This window comes from Bidens hawaiensis, unplaced genomic scaffold, assembly GCF_021521415.1.
Source record: "Bidens hawaiensis isolate Kalapana, Puna unplaced genomic scaffold, B.hawaiensis_p1.1 tig00030894_1, whole genome shotgun sequence".
NCBI classification, from domain to species: domain Eukaryota; kingdom Viridiplantae; phylum Streptophyta; class Magnoliopsida; order Asterales; family Asteraceae; genus Bidens; species Bidens hawaiensis.
The window spans coordinates 65,941-73,394 of record NW_027495181.1 but is presented as its reverse complement, the minus strand read 5'-3'; the positions used below and the strand labels follow the sequence as shown (position 1 = coordinate 73,394).

Here is a 7,454-nt window from a genome sequence, read left to right as displayed (position 1 = left end):
TCTAACCCGGCCCTTTTTCCAATACCACCTCTAGTGTAAATTAGTTTTAATATTGAGATAATAAAAATACAATGTTAGCTTAGAAACTTAGTAGCATGTCACTAAATCTAGAGAAATTAGTTAAAAGTCATTAAGGTTTCAATGTTACATAAATCCCAAAGAGAGTTTTGATTAAAATCTGACTTTTATCAGTAATATGGGACTGAGGGATCAAACCCCATAGTAGATGAGTTAGGTTGATTTAGGAATATATTATTAATGCCAAGTACATTCACTAATTTAAGCAACCATTACAACAGTTACATCCAATGACGAATACTGCGTCTATGAACTAACAACAAATTCATACTACTTGCAACAATAATCGTCAACTATCATAAGACGTGTCACAAATGCTAGCACACCCATAAATAGACCAGTTAGACAGAGGCAAATAGACAACATCATATCACATGCCTCTTTCTCTATTATAAACATAAGATTTTGTAGCGTATACAAATATAACAAATGCCGCTGCACTAATTCCAGCAAGGAGGTAATAAAAATAATCAATATGCCCTTGATTCAAGTTATCTGAGATCCAACCATCTTGACCATTACCACCGGTCGTTTTAACAAGGATTGAGATTATAAAACTGCTCAAAAAGTTACCAATTCCAATAATACTTAGGTACAGTGCTAAACCTATACTCTTCATATCACTTGGCATTTGGTCATAAAAGAATTCTTGCATACCCACCATTGAAAACACAGTGTCAACTCCTATTAACAAACATTGAGGTAATAACCACCATATCTTCATCGGGACCATTGCATTCGGATCATCTGATAATCCACACTCACGAGCAATGTTGAGTCTTTTTGTTTCAACAATGGCTGCAACAACCATTGAAACGATAGATATGAATATCCTGGTTCCAATTCTTTGAAGCATTGTTATCCCAGATGGCAAATTTGTAATTGCACGAGCAAGAGGGACTAAAATGGTGTCGTATATGGGAATGAGAATGATAACAGAGAGGCCGATGAAAGATTGTAGTGTGGCGGGTGGAATCTCAAAGGTTGACCCGATCGACCGGTCCATGGTGGCTCCTTGTTTGGTTAATAATGTGGAAGTTTGAGCAAGAACTATTCCATACCCTAAGCAGCTGACCCATATTGGAATTAGTCTAAGAGCCGTCTTTGCTTCTTCCACCTCATCAACACTTAAGCAGGTCCATTACATTTGACCCGTTAGAGGAAACCAAAGCTTTATAAACAAATATGCCATTAACCCAATACGAACAAAGTATTAGAAAGTTATAGCATATTACATAATTAGAAATTAAGAATATATTACCTGATCTGTTGAGAATCTTGATGAGCGATTATTTCATTAGCTTCCTCTTCTGCAGACATTGTTGAAGATGTAACCTTGCGATTCAGACCTGCTATAACAAACACGCAGCTGATTCTTGCAAACATGTTTTTTTCTTGGGTTTTCTCACCAAACCGGTAAGTCATGGTTCCAAACAAGAATATTATGAGGGCAAGCCCCATGATAACACAAGGAATCCCAAATCCAAGACCCCAACTGAGGTTATCTTGAATATAACTTAGAACAAAGATCCCAATCGCAGGCCCTGCACACAATCCCAAATACCACCAATTGAAGAACGAGCTTTTAGATTTGAGTTCTTCGGGATCATTTAGATCAAATTGGTCAGCCCCAAAAGCTTGCACACAGGGCTTGTGTCCACCTTGAGCAAATGCCACAAGATATAAAGATACGAAAAAGATAATAACTTGAATCTTTGGAGAGCATGATGAGTCGTCAATGGCAGTTACACAGTCAGATTGAATCAATGTTGAAAAAGCCAGCAATGCAAGTGCCTGCTCGTAATTTATTTTGTGAAATAATAAAAACACTCTAAGATATTGTTAATAAGCAAAAATGAATCGTTAATACCGAAGAGCAATCAATCGAATTGGCAACAAAGAATGAACTCAACAACCAAATTACTTTAGGGCTTTATTATTTTAATGATTACAATGAAATGAATAATAATTTATAAGAAAGAAGAAGAAAAGAACTAGCCGTTAATAGCCCTAATTACAGCTTATAACTAAGTGACTAACCTTTAAATGGCTAACAAACTAACTAATCACATTTACACAAAAGACCCTTCAAGTTTCAGAAGTTGACAGAAATAACTTAAAAGTTTCCTAAACTAGTTTAATTTCTCTCTTTGACTTCACAGTTTACTTTGTTTGACATAGAGCATTCTCATCCCATCCATCATCTTCTCCCCCATCTTTAAAATTTTAAAAGATTTACTAAAAACTAACTCCATCCCGTCCACTATTTGTTTACCCCAACCCTAAGTTATAAAAAGTTGCTACACCAACTTTTTATATATAAAAAGTTACTATTCATCAAATTATTGTGAGTGTAAAAAAACAAGAAACATAATAAAATAATTTTTTGTAAGTAAGATAAAGATAAAAATAGTGGATGCTCTGGGAGATTTTTAAAAATGAGTATTAAATTTTAAAAAGTATGAATTTCAGTTAAATTATAGGGTAAAAAATAAAGGATAGAATGTAAATGCTTTTAGACATAACATTCAATACGTATTATGCTGCAATAAGTATAATTACAAAGAAAACCTAATCAAATAATTTCTTTGCAGTTATTAACTAATATATATTAATCGCTAACATGTCTTAATCCTATTTGTTTAATCTGGTGATTATTCCAATTTCAAAATAAAGAAGGAAAGATGCAAACCAGAATATAAAGTAGAGAGGCAATTTTAATGGTTAGGTATCGGCCGAGAAAACCGTCCGCGATGAAAGCTCCGACTAGGGGAAGAAGCGACGCCGTTCCAGCCCACACATTGACATTCTCGGCTGCTGTTGCCGTCGATTGTCCCAATGGTCCGGTCAAGTAGGTGATCAAATTTGAACTGACTCCAAAGTATGCGATTCTCTCCGCCACTTCCACACCTAAATAGAACGTCGTAAGTGTAAAGCTTATATTAATGTGAGTGTGCTTTTGGGAGGCCTAACGTTACCAATGACAAAACATGCAGATCGCCAGCAACCAGATTTGGATCTAAGGACTGGACGACCTTTGTAGTCAACGGCGCCGCGAACAAAGTTATTGAGCAGCGGAGACTCACAGCCGGTAATGTGGTTGTCATTCATGTCAATGTCCCGGTTGCAGTCTAAACTACTTCATGAAAGTGTAGCATGCATAATTGACTGTCCCCATATATAGATAACTAGAACATTGACAGCCATCCACATTTTCTCCTTTAATCAGCCATTATCCCAGTACAAAAAGAAAAAGGCCCACCAAAACCAAAGATTCCAAAACCACTTTATGATTGAAAACTCATTTTCAGCATTATGTCTTATAGTGAGAGAGTAAAGAGAAAAAGGTAGGCAATCATTAGTTATATTGCTGTGTTACCATAAGCTAAGTGCCAACCCAGTACAATAACAAATAATGGTTATCTTTTGTTGAAATTGAAAACCGAACCGAATTCGAATTTGGTTTGAAACTATTTGGAAAAACCTTAAACAGAATAAACCAAATTCATCAAACTGATGAACACTCAAAAGTTTTAATTGAGAACAATTCATATATAGAGTTAGTAACAAAATTTATATGTACAGAGAGACTTGGGGAGACATAATTTGTCAAAATTATGGTAAGTGCGCTGGCAAAATGTACGAAGACGAAAATGGATCTTTGAAGAAAACATAAAGTTGGCAGAGGCATTTCGTATGTACAACGAACAGAAGATAGTTGTTTATATATACATCGGTTGTAAGGCTATACAATTTACCAGCATATCTTGCAGCATACTTGAGTTTCAGTGCACATGAACATATCTTCACAATTTCATCATTAGCAAACATCACAAGGCTCTTCTTCAACCTTACATGTGTTTTGATTACTAGTAAAAATAAAGTACATCCACTAATTTATGCAACCATTACTACATTTACACCCTGTTGCATCTTTGAAGTTTGAACATCAATTCACAACGTATATTCTCCACTTACAATATAAGTCGGCAACTATCATATAAGACCATTTGGTCAGCTACATGCCCCTTCTTAATCCATTATAAACATAAGCTTTTGCAACATATATAAACATCACAAATGCCCCTGCACTAATTCCAGCAAGAAGGTAGTAAAAGTAATCAATATGCCCTTGATTCATGTTATCTGAGATCCAACCCGTCCACCCGTCATTTTCTCAACAATCGAGATTGTAAAGCTGCTCAGAAAGCTACCAATTCCCAAAACACTGAGGTAAAGTGCTAAACCTATACTCTTCAAATCACTCGGCATTTGGTCGTAAAAGAATTCTTGCATACCCACAATTGTAAACACCTCACCAGCTCCCGCCAACAGATATTGAGGTAACAACCACCATATCTTCATAGGACCATTGCATTCGGATCATCCGATAACCCATACTCACTAGCAATGTTGAGTCTTTTTGTTTCAACAATAGCTGCAACAATCATTGAAATAGTAGATATGAAGATCCCGGTTCCAATTCTTTGAAGCATTGTTATCCCGGAGGGAAAATTTGTAATTGCACGAGTAAGAGGGACTAAAATGGTGTCGTAGATGGGAATGAGGATGATAACCGAGAGGCCAATGAAAGACTGTAATGTGGCTGGTGGAATCTCAAAGGTTGACCCAATTGACCGGTCCATTGTGGCTCCTTGTTTGGTGAAGAACGTGGAAGTTTGAGCATATATGATTTCATACCCTAAACAACTAACCCATATTGGAATTAGCCTAAGAACCGCCTTCGCTTCTACCACCTCATCAATGCTACAAACGGGGTTTCGTTTGACCCGTTAGGGGAAGCCAAAGCTTTGTTAAGAAATCTGTCAGTAAACCAATATCAACAAAACATTTGAAACTTATCCCATGCTACATAATATGAAGATGTCAGTTTGGGTTGATTAAAGGGGTCAAAAGAGAAAAAGAAACTGGTCACAGGACTTGAATGGGCCGAAAGTCGCCCTAAAGTGTGCTATTAATGCATACAACCTTTTAAATCAGTATTTTAATTTAAAGCTGGAATTATGGTTGCGTTATAAGTTTTGTTAACATAGATGGCTAATTATATATAAAACAAATTAATTTTTTTCATGAAAAAAAAAACTAAAGCTTTACACTTTGTACCCGCTACCCAATTCTGTTTTCCACCTCAGTTAGACCTAAACACTAAACACGAGTTGTACTTACATTAAATTAAAGCAATTTCCAAAATCAATACAATAAAATAAATATAAATAATTTATTTACTAAGTGTCCTAATAGTAATATCCAATATGATTAATATATCCCACCTTAACAGTAGTTATATGATATAGTTTTGGGAAATCAAATAATGTGCAGATTTGGGTTATTATTTTTAGAGTTAACAGGTCAAAAAGTAAAATGAATAACATGTAACCTAATAAGAAACTGGTCAGAGGACTTGAATGGGTCGAAAGTATGGGTGTTAAACGGGCCTAGTTTACAGGTAGCGGGTTCAACACGATACGAACCTAAATACCACTAGAACCCGAAAATTGTGTCGAGCACGTGAAGCCGAACACAACACGCATATTCACAGTTGAACCGAACTCCCGTTTGACCCCGAACGTTTTTTATTTTTTATTCTTTTCACATATTAATCCGTTTTAACTGGTCAAAAGAACTTTTCACTTTTGACCCGTTACCTAACTTGCCTGGATGAATAAAGCTTATTACCTGAACTCTCGAGAATCTTGATGATGCATTCTTCCAGATGCTTCCTCTTCTACAGATATTGCTAATGTCCGATTCCAAGCAGCTGTTGCAAACACTCTGCTGATTCGCGCAAACGCGTTTATTTCTTCAGTTTTCTCGCGAAACCGATAAGTCGTGGTACCAAACAGGAATACTATGAGGGCAAAACCCATGATAACGCAAGGAATCCCAAATCCAAGACCCCAACTGAGGTTATCCTGAATGTAACTAAGAACAAAGATCCCAACTGTTGACCCTGCGCACAATCCAAAAAACCACCAGTCGAAGAAGGAGCTTTTAGATTTGAGTTCTTCCGAATCATTTGGATCAAACTGGTCAGCCCCAAAAGCTTGCACACAAGGCTTGTGTCCAGCTTGAGCAAATGCCACGAGATATAAAGATATGAAGAAGATAATAACTTGAATCTTTGGAGAGCATGGCGAGTCATCAATGGCGTTTACACAGTCGGACGGAATCAAAGTTGAAAAGGCCAGCATTGCAAGTGCCTGCAATTCATAATTTGTTTTGTAAAATATTAATAAGGTATTTTGCAATATTAATCATCTTTAGCAGTGTTAATAGGATACAATGATATCTCCTAGTCCTAATTAATAATCATAATCATAATCAAAATTCAAAATTCGTATATGGAAAGATGCAAACCAGAATATAGAGGAGAGAAGCAATTATAACAGTCAAGTATCGACCGAGAAAAGCGTCCGCGATGAAAGCTCCGACTAAGGGAAGAAGCGATGTCATTCCGGACCAGACGTTGACGTTCTCGGCTGCTGTTGCCGTGGATTGCCTCAATGGTCCGGTCAAGTAGGTGATCAGATTCGAACTAACTCCAAAATATGCAAATCTCTCCGCCACTTCAACACCTGAATAAAACATTAAATTGCTAAAGATATTCTGCAAATTAGTAATTGAAGTGTGTTTTTAACGTTACCGATGATGAAGTAGGCAGATCGCCAGCAGCCGGATTTGGATCGGAGGACTGGACGGCCTTTGTAGTCAACCACACCGTTAACCAAGTCGTTGAGCAGTGGAGACTCCATTCCGGGACCGGTGTTGTTGTGGTCCTCCATGTCAATGCGATGCCAATGTCAACAGCACTTTAAGGTGGCCATACCATTATAACATCATATCATGTCCGATTTTATATTTTTTTTAATCCAAAATTATTGCTTCTATAATATATGATTTTATATATTTTCTTCCTATACCTGATCCGTGTCACCATCGTGTTAATATATAATCCCCACATGTACACGTACTTGGTATGCAGGGCCGTCCTCGAGAGTGACAAAAAAAATCTAGGCCTAGTGCGAAGTAAAATTTTGGGCCTCCTCTTTATAATATAAACTCATCATTTAGTTATATATCAATAAGCCACAATACAAATACAGTTGTTACAAAATAAACAAAACAAAAGTAGGATATGAAAATAATCGAAATTACTTAAGCGAATCTTGAGACTCTTCTAGCATTTGGGAATGGAAGAGGTATATGTATTTGAAACGGGAGACATGATTTCTAAAAAATACGAAAAATATTTAAAGTTTCAAACATTAAGTTTCATCTTGAAAACATTAAGTTTCATCTTAAACTTTCAAACATCAAATGAACTTTATAAGTCTTATATTTAAAATAGCTATAAA

The 7,454-nt window shown here is 36.3% G+C and overlaps 2 pseudogenes across 1 annotated transcript; both read right to left on the bottom strand.

Annotated features, from left to right (window-relative positions):
• Positions 1–409: 409 nt before the first annotated feature.
• LOC143581381 (protein NRT1/ PTR FAMILY 5.10-like) lies at positions 410–3,189 on the bottom strand (annotated as a pseudogene).
• Positions 3,190–4,055: 866 nt separating this feature from the next.
• LOC143581382 (protein NRT1/ PTR FAMILY 5.10-like) lies at positions 4,056–6,881 on the bottom strand (annotated as a pseudogene). Its single transcript, XR_013143810.1, has 4 exons — positions 6,743–6,881; positions 6,457–6,674; positions 5,776–6,299; positions 4,056–4,901 (listed from the first exon to the last, which is right to left on the bottom strand). The product of XR_013143810.1 is annotated as a protein NRT1/ PTR FAMILY 5.10-like (transcript).
• Between the last annotated feature and the right edge of the window lie 573 nt (positions 6,882–7,454).